Raw genomic sequence first — 12,095 nt, forward strand, 5'->3', positions numbered from 1 at the left:
GGGTCTGAGCCTGGTGCCAATGAGGGACCCCAGACAGGAGGTGCAGGATTTTCCAATTGCTTGTTATTGGCGTATTCCCAAGGAAAAGGGCTCCAGGCCAAAATGCTAAGAACAAAGGTTTAACCTTTATAAAGGGGAAGGCGGGATAATAAGAAATATCATCTAATATTCAAGTAATCTGGGAACCCAGGGGGGGATGGAACCCATCAAATGGCTTGTGTGATTTGCTGTTGTGGGAGGGGTGAATTGGGGGGTGATTCCCCCCATTTTGTTCTATTGTACTTTTATTAATTTAATTTGATTCTTTTTATTAGCTTTTTATTGTTTTTTATATTAAATATGGTTTTACATTCTGTAAACTGCCTCGAGTTGCCATGGGCAAATAGGCGGCAATATAAATTCAATACATAAATAAGTATTCTACGTGTGGCCTTCCCAAGTGGTACCTCTCAACCCTTCATGTGATCATCTGTTGATGCAGCCTTAGGACCGCGTTGGCTTTTTTGGCAGCTGCAGCACACTGCTGGCTCCACCAGAAATGCAAGGCATCCCACAAACACGTGTCCCTGGGTGAACAAGAACCCTTTTCCGAACATTCCCGCCGGTTCCAGAAGCGGGACTTTTCGCACTAAGCGAAACGCTTCATCCATCACGGGAGAGTCGCAGATCCTTTCTCCTCGCAAAGCATCACGGTTGAAGCCAATGCAAATGAGGCTACTCCTCTCCCCGCCTCCCCGCCCAGTTCGTTTCCCGTTGGCTGCGATGCTAGCGATGAGAAACCTGGACGCTCCAATCGGAGTCTCGCCTAAAGTTACAATCAGGATGACAAACGGATGTCAGCTACATGAGGTCTTTTTTTTTTTTTTTTTCAGAAGCGGGTGTAACTTTTCCTAATCAAAGGCTTGGAAGCCTCGTTCAGCTGACGGTCAGTTTTTGCACCCTTTAGGCAGGACTCCGATCTGAGCGCCGATCTTTCCTCGCCAACAAAGCGTTGAATTTAATCCAAACTGAGCGGGAGGGGGCGGGGAAAAGGAGTAGCTTCATTTGCATTGGCTTCAACCGTGATGCTTTGCGAGGAGAAAGGACCCGCGACTCTCCCATTGGTGGATGCAATGTTTCGCCTCGTGCGAAAGTCTAACTTCTGGAACTGGCGAAAATGTTCGAGAAAGCCTGCCTGGTCACCCACGAACACGTGTTTGTGCGCGGTCACGCGCGGGACGCCGTAACCTCAGTGTCCATGGCCGCCGTAGGGCTTGGTGTCGGTGAGAGTATAAAGCGACCTTTCTCTTGAGCCGCGAAGATCATCCATGAGTGGGTTAATTTAATTTTTGGAGGCCCTGATGCGATAGGGCTACCATTACCTCGTTATAAATGTAAGATGAATGTTCTTCTGTTACAAGGACAAACTGTACTTCTCTGTTTTGTGAGTTCATTTGGTCCTGGTTTGTTGATCAAAGCGTAAGTCTGCTTTTTCCCCTAATCTCCCAATTTCTGTGAGAAATGGTGCCAAGTAACATCATTAAACGTTGAAAATTAATATATGGATGATTTTAATAGGGTTACGTTTTCCTTTTTTAATTGCCCACTAGATCAGGGGTCTCCAACCTTGGTAACTTTAAAGCCTGGAGGGACTTCAACTCCCAGAATTCCCCAGCCAGCTGGGAGCTGAAATTCTCCAGGCTTAAAGTTACCAAGGTTGGACAATTCACTAGATCAGGGTGTCCAACCTTGGCAACTGGCTGAGGAATTCTGGGAATTGAAGTCCACAAGTCTTAAAGTTACCAAGGTTGGAGACCCCTACACTAGATGGAGGTAAATGTTTGTCTCCCTCCCTCCCCCCCTCTCCCTCTGAGCCAGTCTATTCTACATAGCAAAGACAGGATTAGCTTTCTTACAGATCTCACCACATGGAGTCTGACAGCCAACGGGATACATTTAACAGATAATCAGAGCCGCAACTCTCCCGCGATGGATGCACCATTTTGCTTATTGTGAAAGTCCCGGTTCTGGAATTGGCGGGAATGTGTTTGTGCGCGGCGGGCGGACGCCGTAACCTCAGTGTCCATCACCGCCATAAGGCTCGGTGTCGGTGACGAAACAAAACAACTTTTCGTCTGTAGTGAAGTGAGTCCAGAGTCTGGGTAGAGTCTAGTTTTAATTTTTGTAGGCCTTGAATCAATAAGGCAACTTTTACCTGGTTCTAAAAGTGGAGAAATTGGATATGAATGTTTTCCTCTCTGTCCTTTGAAAAAGTGTGTGCGTGCCAGCCAATTGTTGCTCTTTTTCATTTTAATATCTGGATGGCTGAGGAAGGAGAACGTGCGTTTATTCTCGTGGCTTGTGGGTCTCCAACTCTGTATTTATAGGCCGACACCACATCATGCCCAAAAGGTTGAGGGGCCGCTGCTGCAGCTGACCTAGGGTGAGGGTTTCTAACCTTGCCCACTTTAACCCTGGAGGACTTCAACTCCCAGAATTCCCCAGCAGGGCAAAGCAGGCTGGGGAATTCTGGGACTTGAAGTCTGTCAGACTTAAAAGTGCACAAGGTTGGAGACCCCTGACCTATGGGATAATCTGTGGCTTGTCCTGCATCTTTGCATTTGGCTGGATCCCAAACGGGGTGGGAGGAGCTATGTTTCTCAATGCTTCAATACCTCTTCATTTTCCTATTGGTTCAAGGAATAATAATTGATATTTGTTGGTTGGTATATAGGACTGTAAGGCTGCAAGGGACCTTGGCGAAGATCTTCCACTCCAGAGCTTTCCAACCTTTTCTGGCTCTGTGGACTGGCAGCAGCAGTGGTGGGGGAGGACTTCAACTCCCAAAATTCCCCAGCCAGCTGGGAGCTGAAGTCCTCCAGGCTTAAAGTTACCAAGGTTGGAGACCCTTACACTAGATCAGGGGTGTCCAACCTTGGCAACTTTAAGACTTGTGGACTTCAACTCGCAGAACTCCCAGACTGGATAGTTTTGGGCACACACCTGCTGCTTACACAAATGGAGCTCCACAGGTTTGCCTGCAGCTTGTGAACTCCAGTTCCAACAGGGGGGGCGGGGCTGGTGGACCCCAGTTCTAGTCCCAAGACAGGAGGGGGCCATACAAAAACTGCAGCAACGGAACACCCCCAACTTCCGAAGACAAAGAAGTTCCACTGGGTAATTGTTCTAGCTGTCAGAAAATTTCTCCTTAATTCCAGGTTGCTTCTCTCCTTGATCAGTTTCCATCAGTTGGTTCCTGTCCTGCTGTCAGGTTCTTTGGGAAATAGGCTGACCCATCCTTCTTTATGGCATCCTTTCAAATACTATAACCGTTCATCGTGCAATTTATCCTGCAGATCCCTTAATGATCTTTCTTGCGCTTTTCTGCACTCTTTTGGTGTCCCCAATTCAGGTGTGAGCCTGGTGCCCAGGCCAATGAGGAACCCCAGACAGGAGGTGCAGGATTTTCTAATTGCTCTTAACAAAGGATTAAGAAATCTTTATTTTTTATAAAGTCTCCTTTATAAAAGGCGGGATAATAAGAAATATCTAATATTCAAACTGGAGACAATAATTCTACAATTTGTTCAGTTGGTCTCTATTTGCTCCAGGCCATCTCTCTTCCTAACTCCTAGCTGAGGTCTGCAAGTGGCCAAACTCTTTACTCCCAGAATTGTGACAGGCTTTACAAATGTATATTTCCTCTGAAATAAGCACTCTTGTTCTTGCTAAACAGACCCCCCCAAATACAGGCTCCCTGATTTACTTTCCAGGGTGTGTCATGACCTGGCTTTATTTTAGCAGGCAGCCCATGGCTTTCTAGGGTCTCACCATCGTTCTTACATTGTGGAAACCAAAACTGGACAAAAGTAATCTGGGAACCCAGAGCAGGATCGAACCCATCAAATGTCTCGTGTGATCTGCTGTAGTGGGGGGGAGGACATAATTGGTGGTGATTCCCCCCCAGATTTTGTTCTATTGTACTTTATTAATTTTATTTGATTCTTTTTATTAGCTTTTTATTGGGTTTTTTTTATTTTAAAGATGGTTTTACATTCTATAAGCTGCCTCGAGTTGCCATGGGTGAATAGGCAGCAATATAAATTCAATACATAAATAAGTATTCTACCTGTGGCCTTCTCAAGTGGTACCTCTCAACCCTTCATGTGATCATCCGTTGATGCAGCCTTAGGACCGCATTGGCTTTTTTGGCAGCTGCAACGCACTGCTGGCTCCACCAGAAATGCAAGGCATCCCGCGAGATCGCGCACAAACACGTGTCCCTGGGTGAACAAGAACCCTTTTCCGAACATTCCCGCCGGTTCCAGAACTGAGTCTTTCGCACGAAGCGAAACGCTTCATCCATCACGGGAGAGTCGCAGATCCTTTCTCCTCGCAAAGCATCACGGTTGAAGCCAATGCAAATGAGGCTACTCCTCTCCCCGCCTCCCCGCCCAGTTCGTTTCCCGTTGGCTGCGATGCTAGCGATGAGAAACCTGGACGCTCCAATCGGAGCCACGCCTAAAGTTAAAATCAGGATGACAAACGGATGTCAGCTACATGAGGTCTTTTTTTTTTTTTCAGAAGTGGGTGTAATTTTCCCTCCGTATCGTTACCAAAGGCTTGGAAGCCTCGTTCAGCTGACGGTCAGTTTTTGCACCCTTTAGGCGGAGCGCCGATCTTTCCTCGCCAACAAAGCGTTAAATTTAATCCAAACTGAGCGGGAGGGGGCGGGGAAAAGGAGTAGCTTCATTTGCATTGGCTTCAACCGTGATGCTTTGCGAGGAGAAAGGACCCGCGACTCTCCCATTGATGGATGCAATGTTTCGCCTCGTGGGAAAGTCTAACTTCTGGAACTGGCGAAAATGTTCGAGAAAGCCTGCCTGGTCACCCACGAACACGTGTTTGTGCGCGGTCACGCGCGGGACGCCGTAACCTCAGTGTCCATGGCCGCCGTAGGGCTTGGTGTCGGTGAGAGTATAAAGCGACCTTTCTCTTGAGCTGCGTAGATCATCCATAAATGGGTTAATTTAATTTTTGGAGGCCCTGATGCGATAGGGCTACCATTACCTCGTTATAAATGTAAGATGAAAATTTTCGAGTTGTGTTAATGGTTAGTTTGGTAGACGTATAATGATTAAGGAATTAATGGTTAACTTTGGGACTCATGGAATAACCACAGGGAGTTGTCAAAATGCAACGGTAAATTTGCGCCTCGATTATACTTCTGTCACAAGGACAAACTGTAGTTCTGTTTTGTGAGTTCATTTGGTCCTGGTTTGTTGATCAAAGCTGAAGTCTGCTTTCCCCCCCCTAATCTCCCAATTTCTGTGAGAAATGGTGCCAAGTGTTAAGCCTGGATTCCCCAATGGGTGTTAAGGAAAACAAACTAAACAGAATGTGCAGCGAAGTCAGATAGGAAGACAGGTAAATGTGTGAGATAAGTTTTCTAGTTAACACGCAGTAAAAATACAAATAAATATTGTTTATTCCATTCCATTTAAGAATTATAGCATAGTCAAATAACGGTCCATTAGTCATATATCATTTCAGTCAAGTCTTGTCAGGGATACTCTATTTGCAAAGTCAGTGTTGAATAGCCAATGTCAGTACACTTACATTAAATCAGTCCAATCTTCTCTCCGTTGAGAAAAAATATCAACACTCCTACAAGAACGCAGTCATCAATCCATCCAGTAATTAGGGATCAGTAAGCCAGAGAGAGAGAGAGAGCTGCATTTGCCTCGCTTCATATATAGTGCTTTTACAACCACACCCTTAATTACATTCTTGCTGTTAAAGTTACACACACTTTAACTAACAAACCATGATACCATATTTATTATTTTTACCCAAACCAATTAGGGTAAACAATGTTATCCCTAACACCAAGTAACATCATTAAACGTTGAAAATTAATATATGGATGATTTTAATAGGGTTACGTTTTCCTTTTTTTTAAATTGCCCACTAGATCAGGGGTCTCCAACCTTGGTAACTTTAAAGCCTGGAGGACTTCAACTCCCAGAATTCCCCAGCCAGCTGGGAGCTGAAGTCCTCCAGGCTTAAAGTTACCAAGGTTGGAAACCCCACACTAGATCAGGGTGTCAACCTTGGCAACTTTAAGACTTGTGGACTTCAACTCCCAGAATTCCTCAGCCAGCTTTTCTGGCTGAGGAATTCTGGGAGTTGAAGTCCTCAAGTCTTAAAGTTACCAAGGTTGGAGACCCCTGCACTAGATGGAGGTAAATGTTTGTCTCCCTCCCTCCCCCCCTCTCCCTCTGAGCCAGTCTATTCTACATAGCAAAGACAGGATTAGCTTTCTTACAGATCTCACCACATGGAGTCTGATAGCCAATGGGATACATTTAACAGATAATCAGAGCCGCGACTCTCCCGCGATGGATGCACCATTTTGCTTATTGTGAAAGTCCCGGTTCTGGAATTGGCGGGAATGTGTTTGTGCGCGGTCGCGCGTGGGACGCCGTAACCTCAGTGTCCATCACCGCCATAAGGCTCGGTGTCGGTGACGAAACAAAACAACTTTTCGTCTGTAGTGAAGTGAGTCCAGAGTCTGGGTAGAGTCTAGTTTTAATTTTTGTAGGCCTTGAATCAATAAGGCAACTTTTACCTGGTTCTAAAAGTGGAGAAATCGGATATGAATGTTTTCCTCTCTGTCCTTTGAAAAAGTGTGTGCGTGCCAGCCAATTGTTGCTCTTTTTCATTTTAATATCTGGATGGCTGAGGAAGGAGAACGTGCATTTATTCTCGTGGCTTGTGGGTCTCCAACTCTGTATTTATAGGCCGACACCACATCATGCCCAAAAGGTTGAGGAGCCGCTGCTGTAGGTGACCTAGGGTGAGGGTTTCTAACCTTGCCCACTTTAACCCTGGAGGACTTCAACTCCCAGAATTCCCCAGCAGGGCAAAGCAGGCTGGGGAATTCTGGGACTTGAAGTCTGTCAGACTTAAAAGTGCACAAGGTTGGAGACCCCTGACCTACGGGATAATCTGTGGCTTGTCCTGCATCTTTTGCATTTGGCTGGATCCCAAACGGGGTGGGAGCTATGTTTCTCAATGCTTCAATACCTCTTCATTTTCCTATTGGTTCAAGGAATAATAATTGATATTTGTTGGTTGGTATATAGGACTGTAAGGCTGCAAGGGACCTTGGCGAAGATCTTCCACTCCAGAGGTTTCCAGCCTTTTCTGGCTCTGTGGACTGGCAGCAGCAGTGGTGAGGGAGTGGGAGAACGGGTGGTTGTGGGCACACACCTGCTGCTTACACAAATGGAGCTTCACAGGTTTACCTGCAGCTTGTGAAGTCTGGGTCGCCAACTGGTGAGCCGCGGCCCACTGGTGGTCTGTGAGAAAATTTGGGTGGGCCGCAGAAAAATCATTCCCCCCCCACAAAGCAATTAATCCAGGCTGCGTTGGAACACAAGGCTGTGCCACCCACATGGCCCGCCCACCCGCTGGCCCCCACCACAAGACACGTTTTCCAGCACGGTCTCCTCTGTTCCAAAGTAGGATTCTTGTTTACTCAGGAAGAGAGCCGGGGAAAGGGGAGGGAAGGAGAAGCTCCGGCTGGCTTTCCTTTGGCATGGGGGAGACTAAATGCCCAGACCAAAACAGCACCAAGGAAGACGGGCTCCTAATCACCAGCCTGTTTGTGCAGGTGAGAACTGTTTGTGCAGGTGAGAGCTTTTCTGGACTCCACACACACACCCCTTCCGCCTCCACACAGGGAGGGACCCTTCTCTGCTTGGAAGCAGCGGGAGAAACCCTGGAGCTTAGCCTCTTCTTGTGTGGAGGCTGAAGTGAGGGGGTGTTGCCTGGTTATTAGGAGCCTATCATCCTCAGCACTTCCAGCCCGGCCCTCCTACTCTCCCCCCAACTCCAGGAAGCCACACCTGGTAAAGGAGGGGAAAGGTTTCCTCTGACTTGGGGGAGATATGAAATGACAGGAGACCCCATGGGGGGCGGGCTCTGCTTTCCTTCTGTTTGGGAGGGAGCTGGTGTCCCCCCCCCCTCCTGTCCAGATCTTCCCAGCCTCCAGGCCCCCTACCTCCCTCTTTCCCCCGCAAAGGACAAGAGAGGCCCCTCCTTTCCCTCAGCTGTGCCCCAGTTATGATTAATCATTTACGATTTTGATATAATGAAATATTTAAAATATACACTGCTCAAAAAATAAATAAAGGGAACACTTAAACAACACGATGTAACTCCAAGTCAATCACACTTCTGTGAAATCAAACTGTCCACTTAGGTAGCAACACTGATTGACAATCAATTTCACATGCTGTTGTACAAATGGAATAGACAACAGGTGGAAAGCAGAGGCAGTTAGCAAGACATCCCCAAAAAAGGAGTGGTTCCTTATAGGCTTCCTCTTTTACTTTCTTTTATCTTTTTTTTAATAAAATTTTTATTTTATTTTTTATTACAAACATATTATCGTCTGGTTACAAATATCTTGTGCAATACAGTTAATGTTTACAATCATATTCATTACATAGTATTATTCTCTAGTCTTATCTTATTGTACTTATTGCACTTAATATCACTATTTCTTTATCTTCTTAGCTTATTTATTTCTGTTAAAAATATATATCTTTTGTCCTTCTAAACTAATCCATTAATTATATCTAGCTTTCATATTTTTTCTCTAACCATTGATAGAATAGTTCCCATACCTTATAATAGTCAATTTACTCTCTTTAATTCCAAGTGTTAATCTATTCATTTCTGCATATTCTAATATTTTCCTAATCACATTTTCTTCCGTGGGAGGCTGTTTCTTTTTCCAATTTTGAGCAAATACTATTCTCCCTGCAGTTATCACATGAATAATGAAATATACATTTTCTTTGCTATAAGTTTCAGGTAGGATCCCCAACAGGAATATTTCTGGTTTTAAATCAATATGTTGTTTGTATCATCTCTTCCAGCCATGAGCGTATGTTTGTCTAATATTTTTTAGCTTCATCACATGTCCACATATGGTAATATGTGTCAGGTGTTTGGCGGGATTTCCAACATTTCACATAATGTCATCTATAAAACATTCCTGATTTACTTTCAGTTATTGGCAGCAGCTGCAATACACTTGCTAGCTCCACTATAAAGGCAAGGCGTCCCCGCGATCGCACACAAACACGTGTCCCAGAGTGAACAAGAATCCCTCTGCGGACATTCCCGCCCGTTCCGCTAACAAAGCGTTAAACCTAATCCAACCTGAGAGGAGGAGCCTCATTTGCATTGGTTTCAACCGTGGTGCTTTGCGAGCAGGAAAGGCTGCGATTCTGCCGTGAGGGATGAAGCGTTTTGCTTCGCGCGAAAGTCCCGCTTCTGGAACCGGCGGGAATGTTCAAAAAAGGATTCTTGTTCACCCAGGGACACGAGTTTAGGCGCGATCTCGCGGGACGCCATAACCTAAGTGTCCATCGTCCGCCGTAGGGATGGGTGTCGGTGCCAAAGAAAAGCATACTCTGGTTTCTCTTCAGATCGTATAAATCTTTCGCCTTTTACTAAAGATTTCCGTGGAGAGGAACATTTATGAGTTTCGATTAATTTTTTGAGGCCCTGCTTCGGTAGGGCTACCTTTACCTGGTTTCAAAAATAGAGAATGCATTTTAATGAATGGGCTGCAAACTTTCCCTTCTGAAGTCGTTTTCTGTGGGTACATGCCACTGGTTGGTCCTTTACCTTGTAGCGTGTAAATGAAGTTGAGAGACTACAAAAAGTACAGAGAAGAGCAACCAGGATGATTAAGGGACTGGAGAACTAAAACCTACTAAGAGGTTACAAGAACTGGGCCTGGCTAGTCTAGGGAAGAAAAGGACCAGGGGAGACAGGATAGCAGTGTTCCAATATTTAGGGGTCAAGCTATTTCCTAAAGCACCTGGTAGGCCAGATAAGGAAGAAATAATGGCTTCAACCTGGAAATAAAGAGAAATTTTCTGACAGTGACAACAATCAACCCATTGAACAGCAGAAGTTGTGGGAGTGTTTCAAGAAGAGATTGGACTGCCATTTGTCAGAAATGGTGTGTGTGTGTGGGGGGGTTGTTGGACTACTAGATGACCTACATGGTCCCTTCAGGTTGATCTGTATGTCTGGGGAAGGAGAATGTTTTCTTTCAGCGTTTATTCTCATGGCTTCTGGGTCCCGTCCCCCCCCAATGGGCCGATACCTGGCTGTACAAACATGCAGGATGCAAGAAGCACACAAAAACCCGCACCTTCCTCTGGTCCACGATCCCATGTGCTTGGTGCCCAAAAGATTGAGGGCAGCTGCTGTAGCTGACCTACGGGACAATAATCTCAGGGTTGTCCTGCATCTTTTCATTTGGCTCGATCCAAAAGGGGGTTGGGAGGGTTAGGTTTCTCAATGGAACACGTGCTTTAACTACCCCTCAATTGATTTTCCTATAGGTTCAAGGCATAATTGATATTTGTTGATTAGTATATAGCAGGGGTCTCCAACCTTGGCAACTTTAACTCCCAGAATTCCTCAGCCAGCAAAGCTAAGCAAAGCAAAGTTGGCTGAGGAATTCTGGGAGTTGAAGTCCACAAGTCTTAAAAGTGGCCAAGGTTGGTCTGAGACCCCTGCTATGAAGGACCATAGGGCTGCAACTGTTACAGTCCTACAATCACAAGTGGGAGGGGGGTAGGTGATAGGGAGTGATGAGAAGATTAGCAGTAATAGTGCAGACTTACTAAATAGTTGGACAGCGTTGTGGGAATTATTTGTTTAGCAGAGTGATGGTGCTTGGGGGGAAAAAACTTGTGTCTAGTTGTTCTGATGTGCAGGGCTCTATAGCGTCGTTTTGAGGGAAGGAGTTGAAACAGTTTATGTCTGGGATGTGAGGGGTCTGTATTTTCACAGCCCTCTTTTTGACTCGTGTGTTATACAGGTCCTTGATTGAAGGCAGGGTGGTAGCCATTGTTTTTTCTGCAGTCCTAATTACTCTCTGAAGTCTTTGTCTGTCCTGTTGGGATGCAGAACCAATTGCTCTTTATTGGAGTATTCCCAAGGAAAAGGGCTCTGGGCCAAATTGCCAAGAACAAGCTTCATCCTTCATCTAATACCCAAAACTGGAGGCAATAATTCCACAATTTGTTCTGTTGCGTCTCTATTTGCTCCAGGTCATCTCTATTCCTAACTCCTAGCTGAGGTCTGCAAGTACCCAAACTCTTTACTACCCCAGAATTGTGACAAGCTTTACAAATGTATATTTCCTCTGAATAAGCATTCTTTGTTCTTGCTAAACAGACCCCCCCAATTACAGGCTCCTGATTTCCTTTCCAGGGTGTGTCATGACCTGGCTTTATTTTAGCAGGCAGCCCATGGCTTTCTAGGGTCTCACCATCGTTCTTGCATCATGGCAACCAGAACCCAGAGGACAGAGCCCATCAAACTGTAGTTGGGGCAGGGGAAATTGGGGGTTATTTCTCCCCCCCCTCCCGTTTTGTTCTATTGTACTTTAATTTTATTTGATTCTTTTTATTAGCTTTTTGTTTTTATTTTAAATATGATTTTACATTCTGTAATCTGCCTCCAGTTGCCATGGGCAAATAGGCAGCAATATAAATTCAATAAATAAATATTCTACGTATGGAATACAACGCATTATAAAGTGAAGGCATACCTACTAACTCCATGTGATAATCTGTTGATGCAGCTTTAGGACTACATTGGCTTTCTACACCGTAAATGAAAGGCATCCCACAAACACGTGTCCATACGTGAACAAGAATCCAAACAACCCCACGGAACAAATCAGTAGTTTGGGGGGGCAGGGATGATTAGATTCCTTTGCATTATGCCCAGCTCTATAAGGATCTATTTTTAAACCAATGCAAAGGCAGCCCTCTCATATCAGGGCTTCCAAAAATTAAGACGAGTTACCCAATCGTCTGACCTGTCGTCCACGTACAAGGAGAAGAGCGTTGCTTTGCTCTGCCACCGACACGGTGCCCTACAGCGACGATGGACACTGAGGTTACAGTGTCCCGCGCGCGACCACGGACAAACACGTGTCTGTGGGTGAACAGGAATTGGTTTCCTCGAACATTCCCGCCGGTTCCAAAACCGGGTCTTTCGCACGAAGC

At 45.6% G+C, this 12,095-nt stretch overlaps 1 protein-coding gene and 1 non-coding gene across 6 annotated transcripts in view; both read left to right on the forward strand.

Moving 5' to 3' along the window:
* The window catches only part of LOC113427962 (peroxidasin homolog), a 108,920-nt gene that overhangs the window by 23,224 nt on the left and 73,601 nt on the right, over nucleotides 1–12,095 (forward strand). The gene's annotated exons all lie outside the window — the stretch shown is intronic.
* Nucleotides 9,466–9,580, forward strand: LOC113430547 (U5 spliceosomal RNA). The gene has a single exon (XR_003373191.1). It is a non-coding gene; the product is annotated as a U5 spliceosomal RNA (small nuclear RNA).

This window comes from Notechis scutatus, chromosome 3 (genome assembly GCF_049901735.1).
Source record: "Notechis scutatus isolate UNSWTSFEM ecotype Mainland chromosome 3, rNotScu1.2, whole genome shotgun sequence".
Lineage (NCBI taxonomy): Eukaryota > Metazoa > Chordata > Lepidosauria > Squamata > Elapidae > Notechis > Notechis scutatus.